The sequence below is a fragment of the Trachurus japonicus genome, chromosome 13, assembly GCF_045865225.1.
Source record: "Trachurus japonicus isolate A0001 chromosome 13, Traja_1.0".
Lineage (NCBI taxonomy): Eukaryota > Metazoa > Chordata > Actinopteri > Carangiformes > Carangidae > Trachurus > Trachurus japonicus.
Window position 1 is genome coordinate 39,227,322 of NC_140919.1, and position 15,564 is coordinate 39,242,885.

At 42.9% G+C, this 15,564-nt stretch overlaps 1 protein-coding gene across 1 annotated transcript in view; it reads right to left on the reverse strand.

Annotated features, from left to right (window-relative positions):
- The window catches only part of drd2a (dopamine receptor D2a), a 53,310-nt gene extending 38,711 nt beyond the window's left edge, over positions 1 to 14,599 (reverse strand). The window contains exon 1 of the mRNA XM_085796507.1: positions 14,146 to 14,599. The gene's annotated coding sequence lies outside the window, so the exon portion shown is untranslated. The remainder of the gene's footprint in view (positions 1 to 14,145) is intronic.
- Positions 14,600 to 15,564: the final 965 nt, after the last annotated feature.

Consider the following 15,564-nt stretch of genomic DNA (forward strand, 5'->3'; position numbering starts at 1 on the left):
GATGGTCCAGACCTTGCTTCCTGGACAAATTAACTTTAATACTTTAATTGATGCTGCCCTTCTGCAAGCTGGACACCCGCTGACATGCAAACAAGGAACAACTACTTATGATCAGGGATGGGAACCGATACTCGGTACCATAATGGAACCGGTGCTGACGTAAACAGTAGTAACCACACCAAAAAGCAACGCAGATTTTAGTGTTTCATTCTTCATTCATTAGACCTACCGCCCCTTAAGCTCTATTACTGTGCCGGCGCTACACATGTTGTCACATCAGTTTTTGTTGTTTGAGAGAGTTTTTTTTTTCTAATCCAAACGGATTACGGATCAACAACTTTTGTTGTACCACTACCTTCTTCTTCCTGCTCTCAACGAAGGCGGACACATCTCTCCCTCTCTCCCCTTTCCCTTGTCTTCCTTGCTTAGCTTCTCATGTCTCGTCCTGTCTTGACTCAAACTTTCGGAGCCTCTCTCCACATTACTCTCCAAATTTAAAATCATGGAATTGGTCAACTGGTCTCTCAACACAATTGACAGAATTTTCTCGACGAGAAGCTCGGGTTCGGGGGAACCTGTCTGCCCTGACAGAAAGTTCACCGCTAGTTACATGATGGACTCGTGTGAGAAGTGGAGGGTCATGTTCCTGGTGATTCTTTCCGTTGAGGACATCAAGGATATCTACACACTCAGAACCATGATAACAGGTTATCTGCTGATCGGATTAGGCATTGCCCTGGTGTATTAAAAAATTCAGAAGACGGCGACAGCAGTCCAAAGCCCCATGAAGCTGCCCGACATGATGGGGTGGGCAGAGCTGTTCGCACTCAGACTGTAGGTATAAACTTTATAAACCGCAACAGGGAAAACATCTTGGAGAAGCTTTCGGCTTTGCAAAGGCGAACGGATCAATTGGGCGACCAGAATGGACAAACAGAGTAAGTCAAGTCTATTGGAATGCGACTATTCGCCCTAACCCAAACAATCATAATCTATCTGCATTTCGGCCTCCTGCGGCACCGGCCTCGGGCCAAGGCCGCTGCTGGAACAACTCCCCCAGGAGATCCCTGCAGCGAGACGCTCTGTATTCCTATTCCTGTATGTGGAACCGGTTCTTGGTTCCGAAAACTGGTTCCAGACCAGCACCAACTCTTTGTTCCTCCAGGGGCTAGCGGCGGGGTTACCTGAGCAACAGGACCAGCATGAAGAAATACAGAGACATTATCAATACTGTATTAAGTTTGTTTGTCTGCTGTGTAATCGATGTAAACACAGTTGAAGCTAAGCGGACGAGCTACAGTGGCTAACAACAGCTAATGCTCATATTAAAACATAATGCCGTCAAAACGTAGTTGCCAGTCGCGGCAATTATGAAGAAGACAGCCTCCTTTTTTCTTTTCTTTTTCCAACCAGGTTTAAGCAGAGAATTATCGCTAATTTGACGAAACACGTCGGGTCCAGTCTTCAACACCCGCTGGGTTTTAATTTTCAGGTCCGTTTATAACTGTAGCAGGCAGCAAAGACCAGAGCAGCTCCTGTATGGGGAGTATGGCTCTGACTTAGCTACTTATCAATGGAAAAGCAAACTGGTTCTTTATAGGCACCAGAGTTGAACCAGTTAAGCACCGAACTAGCACTGGAACCAGCTCGGTGGAAAAGGGGTATGTGTGAAGAGCCAGGTGAAGCTACACAGCCACAGGTATACAGGTAATACTCAGAAAATTAGAATATCGTGAAAAAGTTCATTCATTTAAGTAATTCAACTTAAAAGGTGAAATGAATATATTATTTAGACTCATAACAGGCATTGCAAGATATTTCAAGCTTTTATTTGTTAGAATTTTGATTATTATGGCTTACAGCTTATGAAAACCCCAAAATCAGAGTCTCAAAAAATTTGAATATCGTGAAAAAGTTCAATGTTGTAGCTCAAATTGTCAGCCAATTAATCCAAAACACCTGCAAAGGGTTCCTGAGCCTTTAAAAGCTCTCTGTCTGGTTCAGTACAGTTCGCAATCATGGGGAAGTGAATGAACTTTTTCACGATATTCTAATTTTCTGAGTATTACCTGTATGTTGGGCTCTGATTGGTCAGCTTCAGAGAGGGGAACAAGGCCTTGTAATGGGAAATTTTGGCATAGCATGTTATATGCTTTAAGACTAGGGCACAAACATGTTATTCGAGTGAACATTCCTATGATGACAATTTATGTGGCCTTATCAGGGGAAGCAATATCCACACAGAGCAGGCCCGAGGTCAGGACCTGAAGGATCTCTTTGACACAGTGCCTGTGGAGATTTACCACTCTCACTATCAGGGGGTGAAGCCAGGCATGGCGCCATATATTTTGTCTGTTCAAAGCTTTGTTGAACTATAAGATAGCGTGTCTCTAAACTTCTTCAGCTCACTCACTCACTGACTGTACTCCTGTTCGGTTGTGTGTGTGACTCCATTCATGAATGCTTTTTATTAAAACTCAAGAAAGACAGCTGACGTGTCCAGTCATCCTTTTTTTAAATACTTTGGTGAAGGAGCAACATTTTTTGCCACCACAATCTGGCGACCACGAAGGGACCTCATCCGTGAGCGGATTCCGGGACCTCTGGACCGAGGGTGTTAGAACGCGCGCTCCAGGGGCCAAGCCCTTGGGAAACCTCTAACTCCCCAAAGGAAGGTTGAGAGGAGGGCCTGACGTCTGGGAAAACGGAGTCCTCTCACTGTTGGGGTCTAACGAACTCGGTGGCTACAGAAGACACTTCGCTGTTTCTTTCTGGTGAGTTTTGAAAAAAATAAAACAAAATAAGGTTCAAGTCCTTATTCTTGTGGTTCAAGTCCACTAGACTTAGCAGTAAAAGAGGAAAATAAAACAAAATAAGGTTCAAGTCCTTATTCTTGTGGTTCAAGTCCACTAGACTTAGCAGTAAGAGGGAAAAATGAAATAAAATAAGGTTAGAGTCCTTACTCTTGTGGTTCAAGTCCACTAGATTTAGCACAAAAAGAAAAAACAGGGTTCAAGTCCCTATTCCTGTGATTAGAAGCCATTAGACTTAGAAGTATATTTTGTTTGTCTGTTTAGGTTGGCTTAACAATTTTGACTGTCTGAAAAAGAAAAAAAAATAAGAGTAAAATTAAAAGGGTTGGAATCTGTTAAATGAAAATAAAATAAAAATCCAAATTTAGTAGTACTATTTTCATGGTAAATTAATTAGTAATTAAAGAAAAGTAACCTAAATTTGTCTGTTTAAAACAAAAAATCATAATTTAACAGTGACACTTTTCTTATTACTATTAAAGGAGTAATAGTGATTAAAAAAAAAAAAAAAAAAGTAAATCTGAATTTGATTTTCTTTTAAATAAAATTGCAAACGTCTGAGAGAATAATCATGGGAGCAGGTAATAGCAAACCCTCTGAAGGCAATCCATCCGAGGGACCAGATTATGAGGCACCAAATGTAAAGTACATGATGATTAACTATGGGAAGGAAGCCATAGCCCAATTAGATCTGTGGGTCAGAGAGTTAAAATTTCCAAGAACAGGAAGCCTCAGCGTTAAACAGCTGGAGTTCCTACACATGAGATTACAGATAATGGCGGAAGAGCAACTAAATAGTAAAAATAAAAAAAGAAAAGGAAATTGAGATAGACTGGAAAGCTTTTGACATGTGGATGCATGAAGCAGAGCGTAGGCAGGGCTCCAACAGGACCGTGCCCCGGTGTCTGAAGCTGGATCCGGACCTGGACTCTGCCCCACCTGCATCTCGACAGCCACAGCAGCCCCAACCTCCACCTCCACCTGCACCTGAAATTCAGCCTGCACCTGGCCCTCAACCTCAGCTTCCACATCTCCACTCATCGCCCCTATCTCCATCTGCATCGTTAACCACATCAGATCTGGCTAACACATATGCCACTCTACAAGAAACACTCAGAAACCTGAGTCTGAGTCCCCCACCATACAACCTCAGCTCCGCAACGCGGTCGGGCCTGGGTTTCAAGAAAATCACAGACTCGGCCACGGCCGAACCAGGAGCAGAGGGACACGTGACAGCGCCTGTGATTGAAGTGGCCGCGGGAGATGGGCAAGTACTGGTGTACAGGCCATGGACAGTGGACTTTAAAAAGGCCAAGGAGACAAAGTTGAGGGCTGAGAAAAGGGCAGCAGATAAAAAAGCAAGGAAAATCATGGCATCGCTGGCTGCGATTCAAGCAGTTCAAGCCCAGCAACAGAAGAAAGAGAAAGAACGTAACCGCGACCACGGCAGACGCAGATGGCAAAACAGAGGCCGCGGACGCGGAACAGCGAGCCGTGACGAAGAAGACGAGGACCGTTGTTGGCGGTGTGGGAAGAAAGGACACTTGGTGCGGGATTGCCGAAAGCCCAAGAAGGAGGAAAATTGACTAGGTGGTGAGAGCGAGAGTCAGGACGGATCTAGTGGAGACACTGAGCCGGCTGGGAGCATGCTGGAAACACGTGAGAGCACCAACACTAACACACACTGATACACAGACACATGCTGCACGCCGTAACACCGATACTGCCACTGATTCTAGTTAAGCAGCTGTGAACTTGATAATAAATAGCTTAAACTCAGCGCCATGTATCAGCAGACAGTTGGTGTGGGAGGGAAATTTTTTAAAAAGATACAAAGCTCCACTAAAATGCATTTGATCCTAATTTGGGAAAATGTTCAAACATTCCTATGACAGAAGTCCAGTTTTAAATTGGTGAAAAAGGATTGTAATTGTTTGTTAGGTTTTGATTTGTACACTAGACGGGGTATAAGTGAGATAAGGGTAGAAAACTATCAATGTTTTTCCACCACCCCGACACACAAATCATGCTGGGGGAAAGTACCCTCCCCCTGCTCTGTTGTGCTGCAGCTCTGAGCACACACACACATTGACGTCACATGCCTGCGCTGCAGTACACACATACACTCCTATTATAACAGTAAGAGTATCACAGATGAAATAATGCTAGGCGGGGATTGTTTGAATACAAATAGGTTATTTTGAAATAATGTTAAATGTATTGCCTCAACGATCTGAACCACACATCTCACTGGTGAATCCTGCATGTACAAACTTGGATAATTGAGTACAGAAGCTAAATGCTTCCTCAAACTAGACGGCTACAGCTGATCCTCAGGTGCACTTTAAAGAAGTCCTGAGGGCAAATTGCACATTGTTGAATAATGATGTTGAAGTTGGGGATAAGATCATATTTTTCTTTGACTATCCCAATTTTCACATAGACAAGAAACTGTTTAAATCTGTTGAAGAGATCTCGGAATTAAAAGATATTCTCAGTCATCTCTGGGCTAAACGTAAGCATGAAGTTCTGATTAAAAACAATTATGAGCCTGTTGTTATAACAATTAAATCACACTGTTTTTGTCCCTGTTGTAACCAGTATCCTCTCAGACATGAAGTAGTTGAAGGCATTAGGCCTGTGTATGATGCTTTGTTGAAAGCTGGTGTGATTGTGCCATGTGCTGGTTCTCCAGTGAGAACCCCCATTTTTTCTGGTGCATAAGATTCGACCTGAGGGCGAGCCTGTGGAGTGGAGATTTGTGCAAGACCTGCAGGCTGTAAATATTGCTGTGCAGGCCAGGGCGCCGATGGTACAGAATCCATACACTATTTTGTTTTGAATTCCAACACATAGTATATGACTTTTTTTTAGTTGTTGATCTTTCAAACGCTTTCATGTAGTTTGACAGTCAATTTTGGTTTTGCCTTGTTGTTTTTTGGTGGGACGCTGTATGCGTTCACTCGTTTTGCGTGAGGGTCAGTGTGAATCTTCAACGATTCATAACTGTGCTCTGAGGGACAGACTGGAGACTCTGGAGCGGCCAGAGGGGAGTGTTTTGGTTGCAGAATGTTGATGGTATTTGGATTACATGTGAGACCAGAGAGAGATGCATTAAAGCTGCTCTGGCTCTTTTCACCCACCTGGCTGAACAGGGGCACTAGGCCAGCCTGTCCAAACTGCAGTTTGATGCCACAGAGGTCACATTTTGGGTCACGTGATCTCAGCAGAGGAAAAAAATCCCTCTCATTCAAGAAGAAAATTTCAATTCAGAGAATCTCCAAACCTTTTAAAGAAACAGGTATTATGATTTTCTTTGGCCATGGCAAGCAAGCAGAAAATGGGTTGTTCATTGTGCAGTAATTTAGGCACCATTAGCAGCAATTGCTCATGGGAAAGGCCTAAAAGCTCAAACCCTGTCACTTAGATGTGACACTGACGACTGTGGACACTGACAAAAGTTTTTCAGTGACTTTAAAGTAGTAGTAGAAAAACCTCCGACACTTGGATTACCTGACTGCTCATGACTTGGACCATAACTGTTGACGAGAAGGGTGGGACTATGATTTCTGACAAATACTGTTTTAACCCTGTTTCTCTCCTGCCAACTGTTGAAGCTGGAAAGCCACATGACCATGTGACCATCATAATGTCTGTTTGCTCCCACAGGCTAGACTTAAAGGATACTCCACTCAGTATTTGTTGTACATTGTTCATTTTCAGGATGTTGAACACATTGGGGTGAATGGAGACAACTTCAATGGAACTTAAATGATCAGCATTGGATGTTGTTTTTAGATGAAATTCTGATGCCAAACGAACACCTTGTTGTGCTACAGTCCACATTAACGACATTGACCCCTTTCCTCTTTAGGTCTTACCAGGACGAATGCAGCTGCACATGTAGCTTCAAGGCTATTTCTTGTCTCACAAATGTTGTGTCAGTTGTTTTTCTCTAACATCCCTGATTCCATCCCCACAGTTGTGGCTAACACTGGCAGACGCCACCCGTTTGATAAGACTGTCTCTGGGCGAGGGCAATCTGTGCTGTTTTTCTCCCTTGTTTACATTTTCCTCCAGTGTGAAGGTGACACATGGGTTGAACCATGTGTCAAATGGGGGGATGACTGATGATTGAATGATTGAAGTATGTATGGAATCACTGGCCAGTGTGTGGATGAATGATGTGGTATTGTGCATTCTCGTTGTTGTCTGTTTGTTTTTTCCTGTTGTTTGTTTTTCGTATAAATTTTACCAACAGGTGAAGGTTGCCCTACAGGGCCAGCAGAGACAGAGCTGTGTGACCGCAGGTCAGGCGACTACATCGTGGTGAACGACCATGACATCCCTGTAAGCAGCTCGGGTGCGGCCTAAGGGTGGCGACCAGTTTCCTGCTGGTTATCTCCATCACCGCGTGGCTGTCGGTGCTGTTACTGAAGGAGATCTACAACCGCAGGACGAGCAACAACGTCATGACAGATTCACCTCACCCAGACCACAAATCTACACCACATGCTTTGCATTCTGGTGAAGACATCTGCTGTTACTGTGAGTAACACAACATCGAGCGGGAGGACAACGTTGGATGCAGGGCAGTGATGAGAGCTGCAAGGGTGCTGACCAACGCAAGATGCCGTGCTTGCGCTGCCCTGTCACATGAGAAAGGTAACTCTGTGCCGTTGAACACCTCTTCCTAAAATTCTGGGGGCAATGATTGCTTTTACCCAGAAAGAAATGGCCCTGCACTCGTAGCTCACAACCCGACAGAGGAACGGCTGAGGATTCAACGCAACTGTTGTGAGTTACGAGGGGCTGAAGGGTTGTTCCTGGAATGTTTCCACAGTTGTTTTGAGAACAACTCCACTTTTCCCAAAGGACCACAAATCCTACTACTCAGAGAAGCGCAGTTTGTTCACTGTTACACCCAGGGAGCAGTCTCTGGGTACATCAGCACGTGGATAACCTGTGATGGCGACAGGTAATGTGGGACGACAACTTGGACATCTTCAGATGTGACCTGATATGGTCGCAGGTTTCAATTCTCATAAACATTGACTTTAGGATCACTCTCACTCTCACAAGAACTACAGAGTTCCAGGATGAGCTCCTTTAAGTTTCCATATTCAGTGTTGATAATTTTTCACATTGAGTGATGTAACCAATAAAGTTGTTTTTTTATTATGTTTTCAGTTTAGGATAATCACAAAACACCATGTTTGGTTTTCATGCATTGCTATATGTGTGGGTTTGATGTTTTTGCTTATCTTTAACAGTAGTATTTTATCATTGCTTGTGATTTTGTTTCTACTGCTGGACATGACGGTGATTACTGAAAGTCTGAATTTCACAAACACAGTTATGATATCTCTGATTGTTTCATGTTTTTGGTTATTCGTACCATTGGTGACATCAGTGGTGGACTGGAATGTAGAGTGCGTTTCCCCCCCTTCTGGGGAGGACGATGGGTTGCTTTAACTTTGTATTTTGCCTTAATCATTCCTCACTGATGTGCAACTTATGTTTTATGCGTGTTGTTCTGAACTGTATTGGAGCGGTCATGTCCTGTTGATGTATGAGAGGGAATCAAGCGTTAGCCTTGTCACGACGGGTTAACTCATGGAGAACTGTGTGCCAGGATGTGTGAAAAGAACTGTTACATTTTGTTTTTTTTTTATTATTAGTCTAATTACGCTTGTGTAATCAAGGTTAGTGATTTCTACTTATAGTTGAACAACGATCATGGGTTTTTGGAGATGTTTGATTTATCAGCTTACACCGTGTTATGATTTTAATCTTTTTCCTTACATTTTTTAGTCTCACAGTTTGATTTGATTTGTTTTGTGTTATTCTGGGTCTTCTGCATATTATTTGAAGTAGATTAGTTTAGTATTGATTATGGGATTTTTCCTCATCATATTCGAGGTTTTTCCCCTTTTATCTTAAGTTAAGAGCAGCTAGACGGATGAGTCTTTTACCCTCCTCTTGTAAAGTGAGGGGAGGGGTTTTGGCTCTTCTGTGCCTGTGACCTGGGGTCCTCTGCCTGGGGTCTGTAAACTCCCGAGTTGGAGACTGGGGGTGCTGGCGTTTGGCTGGTGCGGGGCAGGGCACCAAAGGTCATGGGGTAGTTCAGTACAAAAATTTCCTGTTTCTTGTTTGGTTTAGCATAAAAATGCTAAAAAGGGTGGAATGTAATGGGAAATTTTGGCATAGCATGTTATATGCTTTAAGACTAGGGCACAAACATGTTATTCGAGTGAACATTCCTATGATGACAATTTATGTGGCCTTATCAGGGGAAGCAATATCCACACAGAGCAGGCCCGAGGTCAGGACCTGAAGGATCTCTTTGACACAGTGCCTGTGGAGATTTACCACTCTCACTATCAGGGGGTGAAGCCAGGCATGGCGCCATATATTTTGTCTGTTCAAAGCTTTGTTGAACTATAAGATAGCGTGTCTCTAAACTTCTTCAGCTCACTCACTCACTGACTGTACTCCTGTTCGGTTGTGTGTGTGACTCCATTCATGAATGCTTTTTATTAAAACTCAAGAAAGACAGCTGACGTGTCCAGTCATCCTTTTTTTAAATACTTTGGTGAAGGAGCAACATTTTTTGCCACCACAGCCTCAAAGAACCCTGAGCTCTACCATGGTATCTCAAACAGAGGGTGAACACAGCACAATGTGAGATGTCCAAAAGAAGAAAAATAATGTCATTTTGAGACACTGAGGCCGGCGTGACTATCACTAAATTGGCCTTAATAGGGCCTCTTTAAGCACTGCACACCGTGTGACTTGTCTGTTTGTTTGTTTTACAATATCCTGCTGCAGATGGTTGTAACCGTGGCTTTTCAGAGATGAGCAGTTGCTACAAAGGTATTTTATCGAACATTAATTTATCAAAGCTTAGACAAAAAGGTCATAGAGACAGGAGGATGTATGCTTGCTTTGTTCACCAAACAAAAGACACTCAGACTCTTGAGGTAAATGTCAAGGAAGCTGCCACTGAAAACAACCCCAGCTTTTATTTGGCACTTGACACTAGGGGTTGAAAAAAGATTGTTCAAAGTGATGCATGAGTCATGTCATGCCAAGCTTGACAACTGACTCTGACTCATCGTCCTCACTCGTCCCTCTTCATCTCACTTTCACCCTTTAATTTTTGGCCTTTTTAAGACTGAGATACAAAGCCAGAAGACTGCAGCTTGTGAGTGAGTAAATATTTTTTCTTTCCACACCTTTAGGGTCTGTGTGTGTCAGACACCATCTGCTTGAGCTGGAATGATGTGGAAACAGAGCTACTCATTTGAAGTCTGAGGGGAGACGGTCTTGAATGGACCACACCGTCCTGTTTCAGGGTATTCAGACCAATACCACTGCCAAATTACTTTTTCTTTTTTTGTTGTTGTTTGCTCTTCATCCTCATTCCTCTCCCTCTGTCAGCCTGTTAATCACTGACAGAGGGAGTACAGTGTCTGTCTGTCACACCACTGGTGAAGATTGTTCGCTTGAACAGTCAGAGAATTCCCCTGTGGACCTCAATGTAGTTTTTAAGACATTTTATTCTGATATTTTATTAGCTATAGCCAATTTTACCATTCCTTGCTCAGTCACTTTGACTGTGTGTGTATGTCTCTATGTAGTGGCCATGTGCACAACTGTACAAAGCGGTGCCTGGTTTCCTCAGAGTGTGTAGCTTAAGCACTTTTACACCATTTAGAGGAATATTTTGAGTGTGTGTGGGTCTACAGAGGTTCAGGGAGACAGTCACGGAAAAGCTTCACTGTTCTTTCTGTGCACACAGATGTTTTTGACTGCCTGTTGCTCAGGCTTCAAAAGACCCACAGCAATGTGCTGTTTTATATTCCAGCAATGTGTGGGGATGCATTTCCAACCAGCCAAAGCAGCAGGTGTAGGCTATACAAGTTATTTTGGTCTCTTTTTGATGGCAAACCAGCCACTTTTTGCAAATCTGTATATTTGCAAGACACTTCACAAGACTTTGTGACAGTGTTAGTGATATTAACAATGGTACAAGTTGCACGATAAAGGCAACACCATGTAACAACTGGAGAGACTCAAAAATAAAATATGTGAGAGCAAATGTGATTAGTGTTAAAAAGAAGAGAAAAAAAATGCCAGTGAAACACAACATAGAGAACATGTTCACTGCAACAAAATACCAAAACCACACACTGATTTAGAGTTACACTTGTTACTAATAATACATCAGACTCTTCATATACACCACATGGATCAATAACATGTAACACGCACACACCATTAATGTACAGACGGAGCAGAGAGCTGACATAACTTTCTCAGCATGTGACTGTAACGTGCTGCATAACTACATCATGGTGAATCTCCTATTGGCTTTTGGACCTAATTGGCTCCTCCATCCTTTCAGTGATGGTGCTGCTCCCCCGGGTGTTGACGTATTTGACTTACTGAGGAATGGGTTTCAGGGGAGAGAGAATGTGGGCCACTCAGATACATTCACAGAGATCCAATACAATTAAATGATTTTCTTGTCAAAACACAATCGGGCTGCTGAGCCAGGTGACCACCGTACGTATAATGTAAATATATACGCGAGGAGCCATGCTGAGGGTTCTGGAGTTGCTGGAGCTGTCACATGAGCCTGGCGCGTTTATTACTCAGACATGAAAGAATTCCACTGCGAGTTAGAGGGGCTGACGTTTACACTGTTTGTAAATTGGAAGCCATTTTGAGCCTCCGGTTGTGCTGTAAAGTTAAACTATTTATATTTCATCTTAGCTCGCCTACGTTTCAGACGGATCCACATGCAAAGGTTACCAAAGCTCCCCTGGCCACTCCTTTGTTTTGTGTATTCTGGTCTGACCTGAGCCTTTCTTTTTTTTTCCTGCGTACACTGACACAACTAAGAGAAACATCCACTTTTTTTTTTCATTTTCTTGATCTGGTGTAGGAGCAGTGTAATTCACAGTTAAAAGGTGTCTGTGGGCCTCCACAACTAGGTGATTTTACTGTTCAGAGAGCGAAACCATCATAAATAATCATATCAGTATCAAAGTACACAAGAAAGTGATTAACCTGTTTTTGAGGCAAACCAGAGTTACTCCTCTCCTGAGCAACGCTCCACTGCTCTTTTATAGAGAATGAAATGAAAGGATTCGGGCCTTGTGTATCTTTTTGACGAATTTTATAAAATTTGCAGCAGGCCTTTAATGAAAAGAAAGATACTGTATGCATTATGGTTTCCTGTTTGTTTGTTTTTAAGCTTGGCCCTCTGCACTTCAGTGAATGTGAGATTTCTCTGGTGAATAACTGTCAGATGTGTCCTTTTCAGAAATAAGTTTTTAATTTTACATATTGGATGAAATTGTGGGAGCACCAGAACACTATAAACAAATCACTTTTGTTTGGATTTGTAATTGGATTTCATGAGCACAGACTGCGCCACTGCATTGTTTTTGTTGAATGCATGTCACCTCTCTTGGGAGCACTGTGTTGAATTGAAATGTCAGTATTGACTGGCCAGCTGCATCAAGTGATTTTGCGTTAAACCTCTTAAATAATGTGCTAATGCTCTGCCTTATCCTCTTAAACACTGTTTACCACCTTTATATGAGTATCCTGATGTAAGCCAATCTCCCACAGTGGGAAGTCCTTTTGTCCTCTGATATTAGGTCAAATAATTCATGCTGAGATAAATATCTCCTTTTAAATGGACAATCGCCTGGAAGCAATCAGGAGATTTGATTCAGTGCCGCTGTCTGTTTCAAGCAGCTGGGCTCGCCAGTCCTGTGTTAGACAGCTCTGATGAGCCTGCTTTCCACACAATACTGTCTGACAGATTAGAGACAGGGAAGTGTAGGATCCATATGGATGAACAATGTGTCTGAAGACTGTCAGTGGATAGACAGCAGACAGGCACCACATCAAGTCTGAGCAGATTATCTTGGTATTTAACTAAAGATGCTTTCACTTTGGATTAGCCGGTGACTTTTTTTCTCCTATAAGCGAGTATTCAAATCATTAATCCTGCCAAAGTGGAGTTGACATAACCAATTTTCCTTGTCAAATGAAGCCTGGCGATATGTCATTTTTAGTGGCAGCACTAATTTGGCAGTCAGGTGTTTTGACCAGGGCTGAGCTAGTGACAGATCCATAGCTGCTGTCGTACAGAGCAGCTGCTGACCAAATGTCAAAGTCTTTTTTTTTTCTACCTGAGTCATCAGCTTTTGGTATGGAGATGTTCTACAGTAGCCAATTTTCTTTGATCTTCTCCCTTTTAGGTATTTCTAAGTCAGGCATCATGACCATCATAATCACCATCATCATTGACTGTCATGTAGTATTTTTTACGACGTTGCATAAAGGAAAAACAGCACTGCAATACTGCAAATCTATTCAAAAGTTTTGAGGATATAAAAACCAGTAACACCAGGCTACAAATACAAGCCTTTAAAATAGCTGAACCATGACAAGGTCTCTATAAATTTTGCTTACTGACGACCACGGACACGCTGCAAGTCCACGCAGGTCTATCAAGGGCGCCGTGTCTCATTTATTCTGCCTGATGCTGCTGCTGCTGTCAACTTGGGAAAGCCGCTCAGCGGGTGTTGGTAGCGCACAGGAGCGGCTGTGTAGCCGAGCAGCATGCAGTCACCTGCCCGGCACCAAGCTCCGAGTCTGAGCCGCGCTCCCTCCAGAGAGCCCAGCGCTGATTACAAACCGGTACAAGGTACAAACAGATCCCAAATCCGTGAGTAGGAGGAGAGGACAGTCTGACACAGGCACACTGCCACGCTCAAGAATTAAACCACAGCTCAGAGAGTAAATGTTTGCTTTCAGACTTCTTCTACTTTTTCTTTTTTACATTAAAAGCCAACATGGATCAATACAGTAAACAACCGACGTACTGTGTACAAACAAATCCTTCTCTCTATACAAACAGCTGTGTATGTGGCACATACACCGACTGTGCGCTGAGGCGCGCGCACCCGGTCATTCACACACAGTGTCCGTGTGGAAATGGGAAAATGGGCTTTGGAGGGAAGCGACAAATAGTGTAGGCTATACCAACAGCAAGTGGCACATTCACCTTGAAAGTTAATATCCAAGAGATCACAGCCAATAAATCACTTTGTATCAGCCCCCGAGTCTTAAATGAGACATGGGCTGAATGAGACCACCGATCCCTGCAGGATAGAAAACACACTCATCTCATCTAAACAATATTTAGATCCACGGACTGACTCGAACTGTATATGATCTTGTTTTTGTTAAGTTTGGCAAATCGCATTAAAAACAAATGCAAAAATAAATAAAATAAGTGTCTTACCTTCACGCCATAAGTTTGATTGAATCTTTGTTTTTACAGGCACCGGCTGTTAAATCCAAGAGCATCCACAATTAGCTCCCACGGTATCCTTCCTTTGCTTTGCACATTGTTTACTCTTTGTAAATCAACAGAGTCTGTGCAGCGACTCGGGTGCGAGGCATCAGTGTGGGCTGGTAGGAAAAAAAAGACAACAACAACAACAACAACAAAAAACTGCGATACTCAGCGCCAAAAACACATGCACGTGAAAAAGGGAACAAAAATAAAACCCACTTCAGATCATGTAGTTCATTTGCAGTTTTTTTTTTCTTCCGCTCGTTTAGTGAAAACCTCGGGGAATGATTCTCTGCAGTTTTCCGTTCAGAGAAATGAAGCGAGGACGAGGGAGAAACTGTGCGGTGTCCGCGTCTGGTGACCAAGAGCTTTACGCGCTGGAGTGGAGTTACCTTCAGTTCTGACGGAGGCACGGGAAGCGGTGACTGTAAAGAACTGTGGAAAATCGAGGCGGGGTTACATCTGTTTAAGACCTGACAGGGATGTATGCATCCCTTATTGTCACTGGTGAAACCTTATATACACTTATATATACGTACTTAATACTGTACCTGTGTTTTCCCCACTGCACTCTCCACTTTGCGTCACTGACTCAGCCTTTTGAATATGTATTTTTTAAATTAAGTATTTTAGTTTTTGATGCAAGCATGTATGCAAATTATAACAGAAATCCACGTTAAGCCTTATGATGGACCAGTATGCAACATGTAAAATAGTAATGTAGTGAGAATAGGTGGAAATGTGGTGAACATTACTACTCTTTCTCTCTGAAGCAATAGGTTAATTATCTTTTTCTAATGCTTTTTTCCCCCTCAATCAACACATCATACTTCTCATTTGTGCCATGTCATCAAGGGTCACACATTATGAGATGCTTGGTTATTAATGCAAGGAGCTGGCTGCATGCACAGAAAACCACTAGTGTCCTGCGCCCTGAGGAGGGGTGCTGAGAAACACTTTAGCCTATACACGAATTCATCACAAGATTTATTTTGACCTGAAGGCACACTCTTCTTCACACAGATCACCTGCTCCAGCCTGTGCCTACACAAACCAGCAGAAGAGCAGTTACATTGTAGATCACTGAGTGTAAGAACAATTGTGTCTGCATCCTTCTGCAGTGATGGTTCTCAATACAAATCTCATCACACTGTCACACTGATGTCTAATCCTCCATACAGGTGGGATTTAAATAAAGATTTTTGTTAAAGCACAACCTGGCCAACATGGTAAAAAATAAAAATAAAGGATCATGATAAAGCAAAGATTGTTTTCATAATAAAACAAGAGGATAGTGCCAAAATTTGGTCACTAATAGGCCACTGGTGGTAAAGGTCAGCTACCCCCTCGGAGGTTAATCCAAAA